Raw genomic sequence first — 23,030 nt, forward strand, 5'->3', positions numbered from 1 at the left:
GTTGTGTTCCACTCTGCAAATGGAACTGAAAGAAATCACTGTTGTCTTTTTTTTATTTCCCTTTATTGAGAAAGAAAAAAATCTCACAGGGTCCCTAATGCATTCATCTAAGACGACTGAAAGGCGAAAGTCATGTTATTCTTTTTTTCTAGTCAATGTATTGAACATTTCCTGCCTCCCTCCGAGATATTTCTGCGCGTAGCGTGGTTTTCTTACAGCCTCAAGGATCGGAGGCAGTGCAAGCTTTCTGCACATCAGCGGAGGCATGCACTGCCTCCTTGATCGGCCCATTTTGACCAAGCGAAGATGTAATATGACGACGTCACGTTATGTGACGTCACGACGATGTCACAAAATTTTATGATCTGTGACGTCATATGATGACGTCATCACGTAATTATTTTTTTGCATCACTTGTGCTGACGCCGCCGACGGTCAATTTTCGCGTTTGATGAGGCATTTAAGGCGTTCGCCTTAATACACTGTTGGGCTGTCGTTCCGAAAAATCCCAGCTGCCGTTGGTGTTCGGTAGAGGTGGCTTGCAGTAATCGGGCGGGATAATTGGTCTTCTAATACATCTTCAAACTACACTGGAATATGCAGCCGTCGTTTACGACGCGAAGATTTCATAGAATATAAGAAGCGGCGGCTTACCAAGGATGCAGTAGCGTCACTCTTTGCAGACTACCCTTCACGTTTGCAGCTCAAGGTAACAACTGAATCAAGCATGGCAAGGATCTCTAAACGTGACCGTGTTGCGTCCGAACAGTCAACGAATGCACGTAGTACTAGTAGCAACGCTGCCTCGCGATCGCCGCCATGTGCATGTAGCGCTGACATTAGGTCCCGAAGCTGAAAAATCGGAACCCATGGACACTACATGCGCTACCGGCGAAACAACCGACAATCATTATGTACATTGTCACTGGAAGCAGCTTATTGACATTTCATGCTATTTAGCGCATGAACTCATGCCTTGCGTATCACCAGTAGACGGCAGCACGCATCGGGGAACTTTAAGCGCCCAAGCTTTCAGTATTAGCTTTTGGCAAATGCTGCTTTCGAAAATCGACTTTCAGACAGTCAATAACCGACTGTCATTCAAGCGAACGTAACGGTGACAAAACAATTTTTCGCGCATCACTGGCATGCGCTCTCTGGAATCGGGCTAGCAGACGACGCGCGAGCGTCTCGATCAAATAGCCGCGAAAGACGCATGCCTTCGAAATGGGCTGGTTGCCCAGAACGACAAGTGCTTCATGATTCGAGTTTACAAGTTTTCATTACACTTTCAACAACGCGAATACAGCCGAAAACTGAACCATATAGCAGCTTCGAATGCAGCCACGGCATTCGTTTCCGCAAGCGACGACGCGACGACTGGCCTACTACGGTGGCGGCGCCCGGCGGCTAATAGCCGCACTAACGCCGACGGTCGGTTCCCATAGCGCTCCGCTCCTTCGCCCAGGCACAGAAAAATAGAGGAGGCGCTGACCATGCTAATTAAACCACTACCACACAGCAGTGTAATGTATACAACTACATGAAGACAGTACATTCATGTATAAAAAGCGACACTCTGAGAGAATATGGAATCTGCTGCTTCGGATAAGGTTCACATGGTGACTCTGACAGAACATGAAATCTCACATTGTGCATGTCAGTTTTTATAATCGTGGATGCTCATTCGTACAATATTACTGACAAGTGAAGGTGATACACACGCACGGACTGAACAAACACGTCTCTACACTACGCTGAAGTCAAGGCTCCAGCTCACTATTCACATTATTACGTTTACCTAGTTCAAGTCAATGTCTCAGCGCATAGTCAACACTTCACCATTAGTGTCAGCTTATTATACCGCTTCGCACACGAATCGCATCGCACACGAACCTGAGCACAAGGCTGCACAGTAAATGGCGCTGCAGCATTGCTTTGCTATCTTAACTGCTCACTACGATGCTCATCAGAGAAATCGATCATCATACACATGCATGTTATCTCAGTTCTTACGAATTTGCTTCCGTAAAGCCGTACCGATGCGTCTTGACTCTTTCTGCTCGTATGAGCGTAGTCATAGCGAATCGGTAGCGGGGACATTATCACTCGCAAAGCGGCATAAGGCTGCGTCTCTACAACAATAACACAGGCTTCCGCTGAGTTGCGTGCTTTGCATAATAACATGTGCCACTTACCTTTCATACTGTCGTCCAGTAGGTAGCCACGGGCGTCAGCCATCAGCTGCGGAGTCCTACGAGCGCCCGTAGTACGTACATCCCTTCGATTCCTTGAACGACTCGTACGTGACTGGCGCTCCAAAAAGCGCACGACTTGCGCACGATCTTTGCACATCGCAAAAAGGAGGGCGGCACTTTCTCAGATGAAATTAATGTTCTTGAAGACGTAGCGAGCTCAAACAAGACGCCGACACAGAACAAAAAAGAAATTACATTGGGCTTTGGCTGTGGATGGCTTTGGCTCGTAAAGTTGATGTTAAAAAAAAAAAAGAAATTCGTGAGCGAGTGATAATAAAAAGTGCGCATGTTCTTGAAAAAACATAGTTTAAAATAAAAAATAATAGCTTATCTTGAAGAGCAATTTATACGATGTCAGCCAAATAGTACCTCAGCAGATTTGCTTTTTTTTGTTTTGCTTGCTTTTTTATAGCAGACGACAGGCTTCTAGCGCGGACAGTGCGCCTTTTCCATCAGTGCGCCTTTTCCATCGGCGGTCGAAGCAATGCTCTACATTACTTGTATGTACAGTGCGTTCTTATTTAATCACAGGTCGTATCAAAAACAGTAGAATTTTTACATAAGACAGCGTTTTCTCTTTAAAACAGTGGTATTTCGTACGTACGTTGCGTCGAAGCAAAATGAATTAACAAGCTATCATATGCTCTGCTGGTGTCACCGCTACGTACTTACGACGCTAGTCGGTACATTAGAGCTCCCTGTACGGTAGAAAATCTTTGTTCATTGAGGCAATTAGTCATTGTTCAGTGCGGAGTTAGTGATCGAACGATATCGCAACTAGCGCGTCTCGGATCAGTACGGCGTAGCACTGATTTGGCGCGATGGTTATTAAGTAGAACACAGATATTATACGCCGCAGCTTTTACTGAAAAAAAAATGAAGCCTTCGCACTGCCAAGCGCACGGGCGGTGTCCAATAAAGGAAAGAAAGAAAGAAAGAAAGAAAGAAAGAAAGAAAGAAAGAAAGAAAGAAAGAAAGAAAGAAAGAAAGAAAGAAAGAAAGAAAGAAAGAAAGAAAGAAAGAAAGAAAGAAAGAAAAGCGCACGGGTGGTGTAGCCGGCTAACGCGCAACGCGGACAGCCATGGCTATAGTGCTGTTGTATGTGGGTTCGAGTCATGGATGAATTTAAACTTCTTCCTTTCGTCTTTTTTTTTTTGAAATATTTTAATACACTGGTGTCTCTACCCAGACAACACAATAACAACATCAGGACATCCTCAGTATGCCACCTTGAGGACATTATGATGCCCTCAGAACGTCCTGTTATAGTACTAGAATGGCACTAATCCAGTCCTGTTGTCCGTACTCATAACAACCTGAGGGCGTCCTCAAAACAACACTTCAGGACTTTTTTAGTATGTTTTCAGAACAACCATTGTGCAGCCGGTTCGGTACCGTAGGCTGTGATATTTTGTATTACTACATTTGATTTATTTCTTTTCAAGGTATTTACATACATTAAAGGAAAAACACCTCTGTGAGGTCTTACCCGAGCAACACTGGCCGACTGCCGACGTTTGGCTGATCACTGGCAAATAGCCGGCAGCCGACTTCACTGGCCACCAGGCATCCGAAAAGGGTCGGCCGGAGGTGCGCTGGCAGCTACGTCGGCACTAGATCTGCTGCACGATTCGCGCCACCGTCGGTGGCCAAGTGAACGCCGAGCGCGCCAAGCGCTTGTCGGCACTAGGTCGGCTGCACGATTCGCACCACCGTTGGTGGCCGAGTGAACGCCGAGCGCGCCAAACGCTTGTCGGGGCGACAAGTCGGCAACACGTCGTGCCGGCCTTGGTTGCCGGCAGAGAATTCGAACAGCGTGTATTATTTTAGGGCAGCATAAAATACACCGCAGGAAGTGTAAACAACTCCTACAGTGTGTTTTTTTAAACATTACAAAAATCACCTGTGACACACAACATACTTGTGGTCCTTGAGCTGATTACACCAAGTGATATAGATTATTTGTGCGAACAATCCAAATACATTATTGACTAAATAACAAAAATAATAGCGAGCCATTACATTCGTGCATGGTTTCTCCAAGCGTGCGTATCTAGATTTTTTCGAGACGATCATTCGCCAAGTGTGCGACAGTATTTATATACATGGGCGTTAAACTAGGCTTTTGTCGTTGTTCGATGCTTAAAACGGATTCTTACAAAAAAAAAAAAAGAAAAACGTGACCGAAGCAAACGGTGAATTTCTACCTCAAATTTGATGGCATAAATATTAAATCGTAAGATTTCATTCCAATTATTGCAAACTCAGTGGCTACAGTTAGTCAGTTGCAGTAGGTAAGGCAGTGTAATTTGAAGGTCATAAATGAACTTTATTTAGATAGGCGATTATTTATTTTGCTTTTTCATGCAAGTAATGTCGCCCGCTTGCATTAAACCGAGCTCACATAATACATTTATGTCATTTCTGAACTAAAACGGCCATTAAAAACCATTCTGTATAACTTAAAAGAAGCATCGTCTGTATACAGACATCGAAGCATGAAAATTTTTGCGTGCTGCCCGAGCAGCGCTGCACCCAAACAGCCTGTGGATATAGAGAGACGCAATGTTTTGTTCTAACAGCTAGTCCTTTATTATGTAATTTGCGCAATGGAATGAGTAAACGTTCTCATCTTTCGCTGACGGATAAGTCAGGCAAACGGAAATACCATATATGCTATGTGAAAAAAACTCATCAAAAGTGGCCGCAATGTAAGATTTAGTACCAATACACGAATAATATATAAACAAGAAATATTCTTTCAAGATTGTTAGAACGAACACAGCAGTGGCAATCCACTGAAGGCTCGTGCTGTGGAAAATAAAACGCAGAAGGTGGAAAAGTGCGGGAAAGAGCCAAGAGGAACCGCGCGCTGCTCTACAGTGTAGCTAGGGGGCGTGAAGTGAAAAACACACTTAAAAAAAGAAGCAAAATAACATGCGCTACTGCGGCCCGCGCCCCGGAAGCTCCCGGTGGGGAGAGGGAAACTTCTTTTTTTCCGCTGTTCTCCGGTTTTTCTTTCTCAGCGTTTTCTAGCGCCGCAAGGGCAGAATGGTGGAGCCGCCTCCTCTTTCGAAGAAGCCGCACATCTGCAGGCACGCCTAAAGCCGCCAAGAAAATGGGACACATGTCCGAAACAGCACCACTAAAGACTTGCGTTTGTCAAAATTTACGCGTGTACGTCTAGGTATACAAGTTCGAATTAAGTTAACGCGAATTTATCTTTTTCTTTAATGTGCAATGTAGTTACACCTTTATCTCTTACAGATAATAAGCTCATATTCCTTGATATGCCTATTTGAAAAGTTTCTGTTATCCCATCACTTCGTCAGAGGTCGCCTTGCATATTTTTGTGACATCATTTTAGCACAACATTTCAAATAAAAATGAACCCCTGTTTTTAATAAAAGACAAAGCAGGTACACCGTAACCTACATTATAAAGAAGTTAAAATAATCCCAACGATGCACTGCCTCAAGATACGCAATAATGCCAGTCAGAAATCGCGTGGTGATCATTTTATACGTCTTGAAAATACTAAACAAAAAGATAAGCAAGCGAATATGATGCATGGAAATGCATGAGAAACATTCCGCGGATTTGTCTGATCTTCTGACTCATATGTATAAAAGAATCGCCTAATGGAGCATTTGCGGCGGGTAACGCGCAACGCGCACTGCTGTTCTGTTGGAATGTTAATAAAATGTTTACTAGTTCCGTTATTTCACATAATGATAATTATCAATGGGAGCAACACGTGCTTAAAACTGGACGCTGTAGCTTTATATTTCAAGACGCGTTAGACAAATGCATAGCTAGTGCCTCGCGGTAATCTGCCGTCGTCGGTGCCTCGCATGCAAAACGAAAAAAAAGTAATAAAATTACATTGCTAATAGTAGACGCTTCACGTGCCGTTGACGATATGTGTGGCTGACTGTAGAGGCTGCGCAACGTAAGCGTACCGTACGTTTCTACACATATGAGAACTTAATTATCAAGTCCCTTGCTGACGCACCACATGGGACCAGGTGCACTGCTCGACACCGTTAGATTGATTTATATATTTGTCCAGCCTTACATCGGCTGCATAGAGTGATGAGGATCTGTCAGCAGAGCTCATCAATCTAACGCCGTTGTTATCGAAAGCAGAGCAAAATAACACGACGTGGTGAAAAGTATTCGTCTCTGATCGAGTGACAAGTTGAACACTGGTCAATTTTACTTTGAAGTTCAACATTTAGGTTTCGAGCTAACAAGCGCGAGCGCGTTTGGGCAGTATGTTGAGGAATAAGTCATGTAGTGTAGCTACAAACGCGATGACGGCCTTTGGTCAAACAAGGAAAACAGCAATGACCGTCAACCACAGACGTAAGGGAAACTTGCGGCTAAGGGATAACATCGAGTTTTGCTCTGAACTGACTGAAGTTAAGCTATTAATCGGATGCTGACTAGACATGCGATGGCCATAGCGCATGCATTGACATCAATATGGAAGTTGGAGTTCTTCGGCGTTGTGAGGAATTATTCGATCGGAGAATATCGTTAAAATATTTTTATAACCTTGAGAAATCGCAAGATTTGAACACTCTGGAGATCAATGTATTTGCCACCAGGAAGTACATAACGGATAAGAAAGTGCAATCACGCGAATTTATGTTTAATGTGGCTTTACAATGGTCCATTGTGCCGCGGTATAGAATTGACTGAAATAGTTCGCAAATGGCACGTTGATTGTAACCGACCGTATACATTACACCATCTATTAATAATAAACTTTATTGAAAATGAATTAAATCATTCTTTCTCCCATCGGAAAGGTTTTGGATGCTTTATAGCGAGACCAAAAAAATATTAATTTCGTCACACGAATTGTGCGAAATAGAGTTCTCACGGACTGCACAACTTCAATAGAAAATTTCAGATACGTGTTTCAGGGGCGCGAAAGCTCTAACTGATTACATGAAAAGCTGAATTGCGAAGTGATCTTAAAATCTGGCGTTCTTGTAGCTTATTACACGTCCATTTGTCTAAGAATGACGTCGCATTTGCAGTTCTGCTCCAATCAATAACCCCAGCACTAAAGTTATATGTTTGCTGTGCCTCAGTTTTCCCGAATCCAGCCGAATATTTCTGATGTGCACATTAAGTATGTGAATAAGAAAAGGTACAATTGCGGAGTTGGTTAGGATGCGGAATTTAAATGTCGAAATTTTTCACCTGTTTCGCAAGAAACTTCAGAACCTTTAGCGATCGGGCCGCCGAGAATCCACCGCCGCATTGTCATGAGCACCTTTCAAGCCTTATGATGACCTGTTATGATGAAGCACTTATATGCTCAATGTACAGTGGTAGGACATCAGTGCTTTTCAAGTGTACCGAGCGTTTACGGTTTCTGCTCGAAGCTCAAGAAAATGTCCGCCTTTGCATGCATTAGACGCAAAGCATTTGGTTGAGCAACATCAATAAATGGGAATAAATGCGAGTACCGAGCAGAAATTTAATTGTGATCCTGATACTATAGCGCGCTAGGCTCTATTAAAATATCGATGATTTTGAACTGTCCACCGAACTGTCCACCGCTTTAGCACGGTCGTGAATATAAATACATGATTGATCTGATCGAGCCGCATGACAGAGGGAGGACATCAGATATAATGAAAACATTTGGAATATAGAATCGAATATCGTAATACTTGATTCGGTCTTCGGGAATAGCCCATATGCGTTAATACGAATATTTCAAAATATCATCTATGTCCAAATAAACACAAAATTAGCGTAAAAGTCGCTTGCAGAGCCAGAATTTGATAGTCCGCACACTCTGAAGAGTTTTAATATTTGTACTTGATGCTCAGTTTATGGTTTTCATGTTAACTTGTTTTAATATTAGGGTGCCAACGATATTTTGTGTTAACAACGAAAACGGTTCAATTCAAATTCGATTCGCTTCTTGGACGCATTAGCGCTGCCGAAATTTCGCGCGCCTTTTTTTTTCTCACCAGACACACGTGCGTTCCCCCGAAAAAAAAAAAAGTGGTAAGATGGGGTCTTGCGGTCTTACTTTGGAGAGAGAGCGCACGCAGCATGCATCACATCCCTCTCCTAAAAAGAATGACAAGTCCTGAAAGGAGGAATGGAATGTGCCGAGGGCGGCGGGGCGTGCAAGCGGAGCGCCGAACCTCGGACTTCTCGCGGTTTTTTTTTCTTTGTCACTGCGCTGGGGAGGCACGGCCGGGCTAGACCGCGCGCGTGCGGTCTAGCCCGGCCGTGGGGGAGGGAAGCGAGTTCCGTGGCGTGCCGGCGTGCGGGAGTTCCCTTCCCGCGAAATCGTAGCTCTTTCGAGCGAGGACGTGCTCAGAAGCATTTCGTTTGCCTTGATCCTGGAGGCGCGCGGCCGTCTCCCGCTGCCGAGGATTTGACGCGAACTCGTAAGTGACATTCTATTTCCTCGGTGTATCGTATGGTGACTTTTGTCTAGTGACAAAATCAAATTTTATTTGCGCAATTGATGCGTCAATCTGGTCGTCTCTTCTAGCGGGCAGATCAGAAATGTTCAGGCGAACGGTGGTTATATATGTCCGTGGACCCAAGACATCGTTGACGGGCAAATATGTAAGATTTTCTTGTTTTTTATTTGTGGCATCTTATTGTAAGACCGTAACCTATTTTGCCGTTTTCTCTAAGGAACACTGCAACAAGGACTGGTGTGGATAGCGTGCTGCGCTGGTCTCGTCAACTGAAAAGAATTCTGGTAAGACGCATGCTTGGTTACAAAAGTTTCACGCAATCGCTTTTCACGTTGAATTTGGTCGCAAGTGTGTTGTAAATGCCGACTACACAATATGTGACTGGCCCGCGGCCGCTTTGAAGGTAAGATTGTGTTCTCATTAATCTATTTATTGTACCATTTGTTTTGCAGTGACATTACGAGCCAACAAGGAAAACCTCAATCCATCCTGTCTCCACATATTATCAAGTTTGTGCACTGTGGAGCTTGAAGCACTTCTCAGAATTTCAGCACACTCGCATTTATTGTAAGTGCAGTGTTTTTCTTATTTGTGCAGTGACAAAATAATTTTGTTTAGTTGTGTGAATAGAGTTTCTAGACGCGACATGACTGTGCAACTGGTCAAGTAAATAGTCTACCTTTCTCAGAGTATTATTCATTGTTCTTTCTTTCAGTGTTTTCCGACAGAAGAACAATGCAAGTCTCACATCTTGATGAGGGTGGCGGTTTACCCTCTCACATCTCGACGGTAAAACGTCGCATCTGCGTACGTGTTCAGGGCCAAGAGCACGAGAACTGGCCGAAAGAAGGGAGCCGATCCAACAAGAATGCCGTCCGTTTTATATATGTGTCAGCGCTATCATGCAGCGATCACATGGACTGTACGGTTGCGTTGCACAAGGGCTGATGCAAACGCTCCGTGCGAACAATGTTGCATGTAAAATTAGTACATCTATACAATTGCAAAATAAACATATAAAGAAAGAAAACTTATATTCACGTCTTTCTGTTATTGTGTGTCACGTATTAACACGTTAGTGCAGACCGTTAGAGGCGTTTAATTCCGTCTTACATGTGCACTCTGCCCGTAATTAATTCAGATAGAGTTAAACGCCTCTATAAACTGCCCGTTCACATTAAATACGACACGCATCAACACACCAGAAAAACAATTGATGCGTTTTGTTAGAACACGCACAAAAAATAAAAAAAAGCAGAGCAATACTAGCGAGGAACGTCCGCAACCGACCCACGGCCGTCGGTAAATCGACGCTTATGTGATGTCAGGCCTTGGTCATTCCGCGAGCGGCGTGCACTCGGCATCGTCGGCCACGGTGGACGGGCCTACATCGGGTGCCGACGCAGGCCCACATGAGGCCAATGTCAATCCCCAAGACCGGCCCTACATTGGTTGCCAAGGTTGGGCCAACGACAGTGCAGTTGGCCAGCGACATCAGGCCGACATTTTGCCAAGGATAAACTGTTGCTTGGGTAATAAGGTCATTCTGCCTTAAGAGGCAGAGAGATAGACCGTGAATTTGTATTTTTTGGTATAATAACATAGATTTAATCAATGTAGATAAGGTATTAGGCCAACATGAAACAAGGAAGCTTTTCTTTTTTTTTTTTCGAGCCTGGTGGCAGACATGTCACCGCCCCGTTACAAAGGGGACGCTCATAGCATCCATCCATTAAAGTCCCTCAATAAATTCAAAAGTATCGAAAAGCTTTCATGAAGCCGACGGCGCCCGCGATAGGCTGATCTGTGACACGTGACCTTGCCCCGCCATGAAGGTTCCCGCGCCCCGGGAGGAGAGCGCTCGCTTCGCCTGTTCCGCTATGCACGTTGTGCGGTGATTTCGTTCTGGAAAGTCCGATATGCCTTGTTGCTGCGCGTTTGGGTGCCGAAACCGGACGGAAGACGGCAAGAAGTTATTTTGCATCCCGCGGGGCAAACAGAACCTAACCAGAAGAAAAGTGTGGTTGCACAGAATTGGACGGAAAGACTTCGAACCGTCGGCCACTGCACGACTATGCGAGGTAAGTAACGCGACACAAAGGCGCAAGAAAAAGCATACGCGTGCATGTGCCGAGCTGCAATAGCATTTTATTCGTGCGCGCTGGTTTTGATGGCCCACATTTGTCGAGATTATTCATTCTAGTGCTTTATGAACCCGCTGACGTAGGTCATGCAGTACGAACCTAGCATGCAAGTAAATAAAGCGAGGGAAGCGCACTAACTCGCCGACAGATATCCGCATTGTGTTGCACGCGATCAAAATTTGTCCGCCGCCGTGGTATGACAGTTACTGCGGTTACGGTGCTCGGCTGCTGACCGGAAAGACGCGGTTCGATCCCGGCCTCGGCGGTCGCATTTTCGATGGAGGCGAAAATGCTAGAGGCTCGTGTACGGCGCGTATTCAGTGCACGTAATAGAATCCCAGGTAGTCGCGAAATTACAGGAGCAGTCCACTACGGCGTGCCTCTTACTCATATCGTGGTTTTGGCACGTAAAACCCCAGCAATTATTATTATTGTTATAGCGATAAAAGTTCATAAATTTCGGCAGTGAGTTCTACTGTTAGACTTTTCTATCTCTGCGCGCGTTGTTAACTTCGTTTTACAACATGTTGAGAAAGTCGTTTCCAAATGCAATGTAATACGAGCGCGAATAAACGAGATGTAAACATGCCAAATGTAGGCGATGAAACATTTTTTCCGCTCTCTTTTTCAATGTTTATTTGAAATAAAGGCACAGCTTTAGCATTTTGGGGACTTATTTCGGCCTTCATTACAGTCAGGCATCAGTAGCTTTTATTTCCTAGCATGTGCAGATATTTTTCCACCAGCTGAATGCCGTGCTTTAACCTGGGCGTCGTCTGCTACAGGAACTTTCTAGGTGGCGCGCGCGGCAGATGTCGCTACCTTAAAAATTATGGAGGGACCTTACCATCCATCCATCCGCTTGGCTTGGCCGCCACAGCACTCCCCCCTTAGTGAGTTGCCGAACGGAGTTAAAGGTCCAGGCGAGTGGGTGCTCTTGATAGCCGCCCGCTGTGCGTCAGCCGGGAGGCGAGTTTGTAATATGCAGAGCGCTCAACGCATGGCAACGGCAGCGGCGCGCTATTGGCTGCGCGCACACAGGGACGCCGCTGCGGAGTTCCGCCTAGCAACGGTGCCTTCCGCGGGAATTTTAAACGGTGAACGCGGCCGCTGGGCCCCGTAGAATTTTCGTCGCCGCTTGTGAAGTGCTACTGCTCTCGCGTTGACCGAATACGCCGTCGTCGCCGTATGGTTCGACTGTGCTTTGTGCATTTTGTTTTGTCATAACGGTGAACACGTTCGCCCATGAACATTTGTGTTGTCGCCACTGTCTTTTGTGCCTTGGCGCTGCAGCAAGACGCGATCGGCCGTTGTGTTCCACTGTGCGTTTCTTTTTTTCTTTTTTTTTAACAGTGAACACGCTCGCCCTTGAATATCTGTGCTGTCTGCTGTGTCTTTTGAGCCATCGCGTTGTCGCAAGACATAGTCGTTGTTGTGTTGGACTGATTGCTTTTGTTTATTTTTTTAACGCTGAAAACGCCTTCACGTGAATATATGTGTTGTCGCCAGTGTTTTTTGTGATCTCGCGTTGTCGCAAGACGTGATCACCGTGGGTTCGAGTGTGCCTTGTGTTTTCTTATTATTTTTTTTTTCGCGGCTGATCTTGCCAACGCATTTCGCAGCCCTGCAACGCCGGTGTTGTACGGCTATGACCACGGAAAGCAGCGCATGTGAGACGTCGGCGCGCCGCGCGATCGAATGCGTTGAAGACAATGACAGTTCATCGCCTGACGTTGACGTGCCGCTGCCGTTGCCATGCGTTGAGCGCTCTGCATATTACAAACTCGCGACGTGGTTCGGGCGAACTTCACTGATGAACAAGACGCCTGCAGCTGTGTAAAAGATTACGGCTTGAAGACAAACACATCGTGGGTTGTAGACTTCGTGAAGTCAACAGCAAGGTGTGAAAGGTAATACAAAAATGGTGTTTCATAACTTCAAAATTAACTTGCGGCATCTTCTGTGGTGATTTAAATTCATGCTTTGGGGATAATGTCCAATGATGAGCCGTCTCAATGAGGTCGTATTATTTGTGCACTTGAGCCGTCTCAATTAGGTCGTATTAGCTGTGCTCGTTCTGCTGCCCTAATTGAATTTTGTTTGTATTTCTTTTTTAGTAAATTTGCAATGTCAATCTGGCTCCCAATCTCTGGCCGATGCAACCTTGGGTCCTTGCTGGTTATTGTTTGTAATTTATCTATATTCTGTCAGTCGCGGTGCTGGCAATTCTTTCCAACTGAGCTTCAGTCAATCCTTCTAAGGTGTTATGCATGCCCAGGTGCGTTAATCTCTCTATGCTGGTGCTTTCGGGCAAGCCTAGGGCCTGCTTAAAAGCTTTCCTTACGAAAATATTGATTTTGTCCTTATCTGTCTTGTTCCATTTAAGCCTAAGAATGCTAGCCTCCTTCATTCCGTGATATACTTGTTTGTGATTCTCCTGATCAGCCAGTTGCCTTAGTGACCTTAGTCACTATTTTTATAAGAGTATTGCTGTTAGTTCGCTCCGACTCAATGTTGAGTACAAGGACCCTAACTTGTTCAATGATGGGGACCTTTTCGTGCAAGTCTGTATCTCCTCGCACTCTCTCTCCTTCATGTATCTCTTGGGCCACCTCCGGTTAAGTATGGGCCTGTAAAGTTCTGATTTCTATGGTGAAAATTCAAGCCTAGTGCCTGTGAGGTAGAGTTCCACTTTATCTACCACTTCCTGTAACTTCTGTTCTATTTACCCATCACTGCCTTGCGAGATCCATATGGCAACATCATCCGTGTATACGGAGCGATTGATTCCTTCGATGTCTTCACGTTTTTTCTGACAATCCTGTCATAATGAGATTAAGAGCATGAGCAATATCATGGAGCCCTGAGGTGTAACTAAACTGTCCATGCCCCTCACCTCAGACTCGAGTTCCCCCATGTTGAAGGTAACCTTCCTATTCGTTAGGAAGTATCGGATGTAATTGTATGATATTTCTCCTAGGTTTAAGTTGGTGACCTAAGTGAGGTTTAAGTTGGTGGCCTAAGTGAAATGTGCAGGTTTGTGGAATACTTTCGTGAGATCCAACCATAATGTAGATCTGGTTCACATTGCGCTCTGATTGCTCTCATTATTTTCCCATCCTATGGTACCTACGCCATAACATATGAAAATAACTAGAACACAATTACTTATGTGGCTGCGGCACTTTTTCGATTTTGTTTCGCCAACCGCACGCCACGTATAAGGGGAGCCAAGTGCACACATAACACGACCTAATTGAGAACGGCTGATCATTGGACATTATCCCCAAAGCATGAAGTTAAATTACCACAGAAGATACCGCAAGTTATTTTTGAAGTTCTGAAACACCATTTTTGTATTACCTTTCACACCTTGATGTTGACTTCACGAAGTCTACAACCCACGATGTGTTTGTCTTCAAGCCGTAATCTTCTACACAGCCGCGAAAAAAATAATAAAAAAAAAACACACGGCACACTCGAACCCACGGCGATCACGTCTTGCGACAACGCGAGATCGCAAAAAACACTGGCGACAACACATATATTCACGTGAAAGCGTGTTCAGCGTTAAAAAATAAACAAAAGCAATCAGCCCAACACAACAACGATTATGTCTTGCGACAACGCAAGGGCTCAAAAGACACAGCGGACAGCACAGATATTCAAGGGCGAGCGTGTTCACTGTTAAAAAAAAAGAAAAAAGCGTAAACGCACAGTGGAACACAACGGCCGATCGCGTCTTGCTGCAGCGCCAAGGCACAAAAGACAGTGGCGACAACACAAATGTTCATGGGCGAACGTGTTCACCGTTATAACAAAACAAAATGCACAAAACACAGTCGAACCTTACGGCGACGACGGCGTCTTCGGTCAACGCGAGAGCAGTAGCAGTTCACAAGCGGCGACGAAAATTCCACGGGGCCCGGCGGCCGCGTTCACCGTTTAAAATTCCCGCGAAAGGCACCCCGAGAAGGCGAGCGCGTCGTCTCGTCGTGGCGGCCGTTGCTAGGCGGAACTCCGCAGCGGCGTCCCTGTGTGCGCGCAGCCAATAGCGCGCCGCTGCCATTGCCATGCGTTGAGCGCTCTGCATATTACAAACTCGCAGCCGGGAGGGCACCTCGTGGACTTGGGCTGGCATTGAAGCTGGGGGTTCTGGCGGTGATTCCCTTAGCGGAGGCAATACGGCGTCGTCACGGTCCATGTGTGCTGGCTTGATGTGGTCCAACGACACCATGGACTCCAGACTCGCACACCTCCTGGATTCGAAGAACGCGTTGAGAGAACGATGGAAACAGCAAAAGCTAAACAGGAGGCTACGATCTAAACTAACGGAAATAAACAAAAAGATCGAAGAACACTCCAGGAAGCTGAGTGCGCAGCAATGGGACGAGGTTTGTAATGAGGCGGACGGTAAAATGAGAAGGGGAAGCAAGTGGAGCCTTCTTAAGAACCTATTCGCCGACAGCAACAAACCGACCCAGAGCAATGCGCGGATAATGATCGAAAGGCTCGTCCATCTGCACACGAATGAAGGCACTAGTCCCCGGGATTTTGCTGACACCCTGGCAGATATATACCTGCCGGTAGAGAGTAAATCTCTCCCCTGGGACGACGCGACACGCGAGTACAAGGGGACACCTCAACCCTCGCTGGATCGTCCTTTCGAGGTATCGGAGATTGTGCACGCCCTTCACGACCTAAACGGCCGCTCGGCCCCCGGTCCAGATGGACTCACAAACAAACTGCTCAGAAATCTAGATGACAAAGCCATACAAATCATTACGAGCAAAATCAACGCTGCATGGACTGAAGGCCGGGTACCGGATGACTGGCGAATTGCTAATGTAATCCTTATTCCCAAACCCGGAAAACCGCTCCATGCAGAGAATTTGAGACCTATCTCCCTTACTTCGTGCCTCGGGAAGGTCGCCGAACATGCTATTCACAACAGAATTGCTGAGCACATTGAAGAAAACAGCCTATTCCGCCACAATCTCATTGGCTTCCGAAAATCGCTCTCAACGCAAGACGCAATGCTCCTCATCAGGAGCGCCGTCATTGACAATAAATCCAGAGACGTAAAAGGCATCCTGGCGCTCGACCTAACCAAGGCCTTCGACACGGTCAGGCACGAACACATCCTCAACGAAATCTCCACTTTAGATCTCGGAGTAAATTTACACAACTATGTACGATCGTTTTTGGCTGACCGAACGGCCACCGTAAACATTGGACAAATCAGAAGCCGAAAGCACAAGCTAGGCAACATCAGCACCCCGCAAGGGTCAGTGCTTTCGCCGCTTCTTTTCAACATCGCTATGCACGATTTGTCCAACCAACTCTCAAGAGTCCAGGGGGTAGGACACGCGATTTACGCGGACGACATTACCATTTGGTCTGCCAGCGGCCCACTAGGCGCTCTGGAGCAGAACCTGCAGCAAGCGCTGGACACCACAGAAGCTTTTCTTAAAGGGGCCCTGCAACACCTTTCTTAGTTATATTGGAATAGTCCCATTATTGACGTATGACTCTTCACGAGTCATATGCCGCAAAAATTTTTCGAATCCGTCAAGTCTAAGTGGTGTTACCAAATTATGGAGATCACGTTCCGCAGCTTTCTCCCTCAACTCAACGTAGCGAGCTCGCGGAAAGCTGCGCGCGGCGTGAAGGAAGGGAGGGAGGGAGGGAGGGAGGGCGGAGGTGCGAGGAGGCGACGTCAGCGCCGGCGGCATTTTTTTCTCTCTGGCGTCTCGGCGCAACCACGTGGTCTGTGGCGCCACTTCCGGTCGGCTCGCGCGGTCGTCGTCGAGCGGCGGAGACCATCGCACAGTGTATCGCGCGTGCTTGAAAACTGCGAGTCGGTTTGGTAATGTTGGGTGTGCACCTCGAACTGCCGTAGTGTTTTCATCGCTCTGCCAACCATGGATGCAAACTTGCGTGCGCGTTTGGAACGAATGACAGCTGAGATGGGTTTCGACCCACACTCCGATACACCGCCTCGTCGCACTGCTCGCGCTTGAATCGTATTCAACACGGCAAAGCTGCGTGCACCCTTCTCCCAGTGGCGGTACTTCGATGCTGTTTGCTCTTCGAATGCGGGCGCACAGCGAGTGCGGGCTGACAACAAAGAACTAAAGACTAGAAGAAAGGATCGTGGGGCATCGGGCCGGCGCGGACCCATCCCCCGGCTCTCTGCAGCTACCGTGAGAATGCGAGTCTGCTTGGTTGCTGTGTCGCGGTTTCTCGGGAACCTGAGACTACGGGGAGGACACGCCGAGGTACGGCTCGATGACATACTGAACAGACAGCGAACGGTGGAGCCGATCGCACTGTGTATCGCGCGTGCTTGAAAACTGCGCGTCGGTTTGGTAATGTTGGGTGGGCACCTCGAACGCCGTAGTGTTTTCATCGCTTTGCCAACCATGGAAGCAAACCTGCGCGCTCGTTTGGAACGAATGACAGCTGAGATCGGTTTCGGCCCATACTCCGATACACCGCCTCGTAAGACGGCAGTTGCAGACGACCCCGAAGCGCCGCCATTACCGGACGCCAGCACTGTTATCGGAGACATGCTGCACGGCTGCCTCGGTCGGTCGTGAGAACGTGCCGACGATGCAGTTCCCAGCTGACGAGGCAACACTCAAACGGCTGCCACTCTCAACGGCAACCGGCGATGGTCAAAAGCACAGAAATATTCACGTTTTCGGCACTGCGCATGGCGAAGAAAACGGAACCACGCAACTACGAGCAGACGAGCTGTCGGTGAGACCGGAAGTGCTAAGATTAATGTTTGTTCGGTGTTTTTAAAACGATAACAGAATATAAACATACATATTATCTACTTATTGAACTCAAAATTAAAGGGGTGGTGCCATCAAATTTCGAGGCTAATACAAGCCTGTTGTTGGTTTCCTCTGTATGCAAGGACATTCCACACGAAGGGTCGGACACAGCAAACGTTTAGAATATATTTTAATTCACTGCCGAAGTGTACCTAAATGCCCATTCTCCCGATCGAAACCCATCGCGAGCGCGCCAACACTGACGTAGATCTGTAGGATAGGCAACGAAAGTTGTAGTGACGTCACACCAAATCTGCTGTATTAACGTGAGTGGCCTCCGGACCTCCGCCACCTCCGCAACGTACGTACCGGCTGTAGTGAACTAGAATACATTCTAGTTCACTATAGTACCAGCAAAGCATCGGTTGCTACATCACTCGCCGAGTTTCGATCGCTTCCTGGCTATGTGCGTCACAGCCTTGTGTGGTCACGTGACCACGCCTCCTACACTTCTACGTCACTGCCCAACCTCGGCGCCCAGAAACCGAAACCGAAAGTTGTCCACATCAAAAGGCGATATTAAATTATTTAGCGAGAATACATGAATCTTGGTGCGTGCATCATGCTTCCTGGAGCTATAGGAAACGCCTACAGCAAAGAACGCGCAAGCCACAAATTTGGTGGCACCACCCCTTTAACAACGAAAGTAATAATGAGGGTGTTATCGTGATTATAACATCAGCCAATGGTGGAACTGCCGACAATTGCGTCATATTTTGCGGACTAATACATCATTTGTCGAGAGAAGAGGGAGCGATTTTCAGCTGACTTTGAGAATTTATTGTAAATTCCAGGCCGTGCGCATCGCTATAATATTTGGCTCGCGTGTTCTCGGGAGCCTCGCCTGCCGATCGGCAGCGCTTTTTGAGCATGCTCGAAAAGTGTTGCAGGGCCCCTTTAAAAATACGGGACTGAAGCTGTCTCCCAGCAAATCAGAGCTCCTTCTGTGCAAACGCGGCCCCAGGAAGGGACAGCCCCTTAGCTGCCTCCCCGTTCACCTAAGTACCAGGGACGGAGGCAGTATCCCCAGGTGTAACACAATCAAGGTCCTCGGTATGGTCATTGGGGCTTACAGCGGTGACAACGTGGAGGCACTCAAACGCATAGAAAAGAGTGTCCTCAACTTCACCAGGGTTATATCACGGGTCGCCAACAGAAGGGACGGCCTGAAAGAAGACAACCTCATGAAAGCATTTCACGCCTTTCTCATCAGCCAAGTAATGTACGCCGCCCCTCTCCTCAACTGGAAGAAGACAGAGCTCAATAAAATCGATACACTAATTAGAACAGGATTGAAAAGGGTCCTGAGCCTTCCTCGAAATACTAGTACGGAACGACTCCTCCAATTGGGCCTGCACAATACAGCTACCGAACTGTTTGAGGCACAGCGGCACGCCCAAATTAGTCGGCTCTCGCTCTCAAGGGCGGGCAACGAGATATTGTTGGAAGCCGGCATTCAGCCCCTCTTCATGCCGCCAGAGAAGTCACAACTTTGCAAAAACGCCACGCAAGCGATAACTGTTGATCCGATTCCCAGAAACATACACCCGACCCACAACGAAGGACGGAGAAAAGCGAGAGCCAAGGCCATACTCGCCAAGATCATGCGCAACGAAACGCAAGTCCTCTTTGTTGACGCTGCAAGATATTGGAATCGAGGCGCTTACGCCGTCTCCGTGGTGGACGCCCATGGCTCGCTCGTCAACGCAGCCACGGTAGTTACCAACTTCACCCACGAAGCAGAAGAAATGGCCATTGCGGTGGCCCTTCAAAGCTGCACGGGAGCCTCTATCATTTACTCGGACTCCAGAACAGCCATAAGAACTTTTTCGGCTGCCCTCGTCTCTTCGAAGGCAGCTACAGTTGTCAACAAGCTCTTCTACCAAGAAAGGGGCGAAGATAATTTCCCGTCCTCACACATTACATGGTTCCCGGCTCACATGGGAAACATTTCCGGATATTCTTCCTGCAACCCAAACGAGTGGGCACACCAACTGGCGCGAGAGCTCACTTTCCGCGCCTGCGGTCCACCCCCTCGCTTCAATGCAGCCTGCAGGAACCTCGATAACAAAGACCCGCTCGTGTCATACCACGAACTCACCTCTCATCATAGGTTAGGACGTCGAACTTTTCCTCCTCCTCACAGAAAGCTCAACAGAGCACAAGCAATAACTTACAGACAGTTGCAGACTCGAACATACATAACACCGACGACACTAAGCAGGAGCAATCCTGACTTTCCTGCTGTATGCTCGCACTGTGGCCACGAATACAACAATTTCGAGCACATGCTCTGGCTGTGCCCTGCCAAAGCGGGTACATATTTTTCTGACCAGTCGTCATGGGACTCAGCGCTTCAAAGCACAGAGCTCACAGCTCAGCTCAAGGCTGTCCAGAGGGCCCGGGCCGTCGCCGAAGGACTCTGTCTACCGGCCCCGACCTGGGTGGAGCCGCCGGACTGATTGACGGGGCCTTCGGCACCGCTTTCTTTCACCTCAGGACCTGAATAAAGTTCGTACTCACTCACCCCCCACCTCCTCACGGCCGCTTCTCTTGATTGTGAATTGTTTGTTGCCACGGCGGAGGACTTGAAACGGCCCATCATAGGGTGGCTGAAGAGGTCGCCGAACCGCGTCGTGTCGTACAAACACATATGGGCACGATGCGAGCTGTGGGTCGACGTGCACCACACGCGACCCTGGGGGCCGTGGAGGTACCGCGCGCAGTTTGCTCATGACGTTGCGCAGGCGAAGTGCATAGTCGCTTCAAGCTATGGATGCCTCCTCTGAGCCGCGCGCAAAGAACTTTCCCGGCAGCCTGAGTGTCGTGCCGTAGACCAGCTCAGCGGCGCTGCAGCCGATGTCCTCTTTCAAGGTGGACCTTATACCCAAAAGAACGAGTGGGAGGGCCTCCACCCAGTTGTGTTCCTTGGTTGCCGTGAGCGCAGCCTTCAGCTGGCGGTGAAAGCGCTCCACCATGCCATTGCTCATGGGGTGGTACGCCGTCGTGCGTATGCGTGAGGTGCCCATGAGCTGACTGGTGGCAGTGAAAAGGGCTGATTCGAACTGTCGGCCGCGGTCTGTTGTTATCGTGGAGGGCACCCCGAAACGGGCTACCCAGTGGTACAGGAAAGCACTCGCAACCGTCTCGGCAGCGATGTCCGCGATAGGGATGGCCTCCGCCCAACGGGTGAACCTGTCGACACAGGTCAGCAGGTAAACCTGTCCGTGGCAGGGTGGCAGTGGGCCGACGATGTCCAGGTGGACATGATCAAAGCGAGAATCCGGAGTGGGGAGTGTTCCCAGTGCTGTCGAGGTATGGCGTTGTATCTTAGAGCGCTGGCAAGCTACACATTCACGTGCCCAGCGTCGGACGTCCCGATTTACGCCCGGCCAGACAAATCTTGCCGTCACCAGTCTTTGGGTGGCTCTAATCCCCGGATGAGACAGTCTGTGCAAGGACTCGAACACATGGCGACGAAGGCTCGCGGGCACGAACGGGCGAGTTTTACTGACGCTTGTGTCACAGCAAACCTTGTCCTCGGATCCAGGAACTGGGATCCACTCAAGATTCAGCGCAGTGGTCGCGGTCAATAGGTGTTTCAGTTCGTCATCTTCACGTTGAGCGGCTGCCAAAGCGGGAAAATCAACCGGTAGTATGGGCGTGATGGCGTTCACAGGATTCCGTGAGAGGGCGTCCGCTACCTCGTTGTCGCCGCCTTTGACGTGGCGGATATCAGTCGTGAACTCTGATATATAGGACATTTGGCGCCGTTCACGTGCTGTGTGCGTTCCACCGTCGAAGCTTAGCGAGCGCAATGCGTACGTAAGCGGCTTATGGTCGGTGAGGACAAAAAACTCGACACCTTCCAGGAAATGTCGAAAATATCGTATGGCAGCGTGCACGGCCAGCAGTTCTCTCCCGAAAGTGCTGTAGCGGCGCTCGGTAGGCGTTAGCTTCCTCGAAAAGAAGGAAATGGGGCGCCAGATTCCCCCAACGAGCTGCTGTAATACAGCCCCAACGGCTGTATCAGAGGCATCCACCATGACACTCTGCGGGACACCGGACCTGGGATACTCGAGCAGTGCGGCGTTTGCCAAGGCGCCCTTGACCTCGCAGAAGGCTTCTTTTGCTTCTTGAGACCAGGAGAGGGTGTCTGAGCCATTCCGTGAAGTGGTCAGCAGGTCGTGGAGAGGTTGAAGGATCTGGGCGCAGCGGGGAATGAAACGGCGGTAGAAGTTTACCAACCCTAGAAATTCCCGAAGCTGGCGCTTGGCGGTCGGCTGCGGAAATCCTTGCACGGCTTCAACCTTGTTGGGTTGAGGAAGAACTCCTGAGGCGGAGATGACGTGTGCAAGAAACGAGAGCTGTCGCACACCAAGCTCGCATTTGGCCATGTTCACGACCACGCCATGCTCCACTAAGCGCTGGAAGACGATGCGCAGATGATTCACGTGCTCTTCCGGAGTGCTGCTGGCGACTAGCAAGTCGTCAAGATAGGCGTGGCAGAAGTTGAGACCGCGTATAGCACCGTCCATGAAACGCTGGAACGTCTGGCCCGCGTTTCGGAGTCCGAATGGCATTCGGAGGAATTCGAAAAGTCCGAAAGGCGTTGCGATGGCGGTCTTCGGGACGTCCTCCGGGGCAACGGGAATCTGATGGTATGCCCGCACCAGGTCGATCTTCGAGAAGATAGTGGCACCGTGAAGCCTCGTCGTGACGTCGTGTATGTGCGGTACCGGGTACCTGTCTGGAGTCGTTACCTGGTTCAGCGCCCTATAGTCCCCGCATGGTCGCCAGTCTCCCGGCGTTGATTTTGGCACCATATGGAGTGGAGATGCCCAGGCGCTCGACGAGGGTCTGATGATCCCTAGCTCCATCATGTGTTCAAATTCTTGTCGTGCGACTTTTAACTTCTCTGGAGGCAAACGGCGAGGCCGCGCGTGCACGGGTGGGCCGCTGGTGGCGATGTAGTGGCGTACCTCGTGCTTCGCCGCGGCGCTGGCTGGCGGCTGCCTCGTCAACTCGGGAAACTCCTGCAGAATGCGAGTAAAACGTTCTGCACCGGACGGCCCGAGCAGAGTGGGGCTCAGCGGAGGGTGTTGCGAGGGATTGCCTTGCACAGTTGCCTGCGACACGGGATCGTGAAGGCGGCGGTTGCGCACGTCGACGAGAAGGCCGAAATGCCGAAGAAAGTCCGCACCCAAGATGGCGAACTTCACTGCTGCCACGATGAATATCCACCGGAACGTTCTGTTCAAGCCTAAATCGAGTGGCAGCGAGCGATGTCCGTAGGTGGCGATGGTTGTGTTGTTG

At 48.6% G+C, this 23,030-nt stretch overlaps 1 protein-coding gene across 1 annotated transcript in view; it reads right to left on the bottom strand.

The window, feature by feature from the left end:
• The window catches only part of LOC119398609 (uncharacterized), a 132,254-nt gene extending 129,804 nt beyond the window's left edge, over positions 1-2,450 (bottom strand). The window contains exon 1 of the mRNA XM_037665443.1: positions 2,199-2,450. The gene's annotated coding sequence lies outside the window, so the exon portion shown is untranslated. The remainder of the gene's footprint in view (positions 1-2,198) is intronic.
• Between the last annotated feature and the right edge of the window lie 20,580 nt (positions 2,451-23,030).

The sequence above is a fragment of the Rhipicephalus sanguineus genome, chromosome 7 (genome assembly GCF_013339695.2).
Source record: "Rhipicephalus sanguineus isolate Rsan-2018 chromosome 7, BIME_Rsan_1.4, whole genome shotgun sequence".
Classification (NCBI taxonomy): Eukaryota; Metazoa; Arthropoda; class Arachnida; order Ixodida; family Ixodidae; genus Rhipicephalus; species Rhipicephalus sanguineus.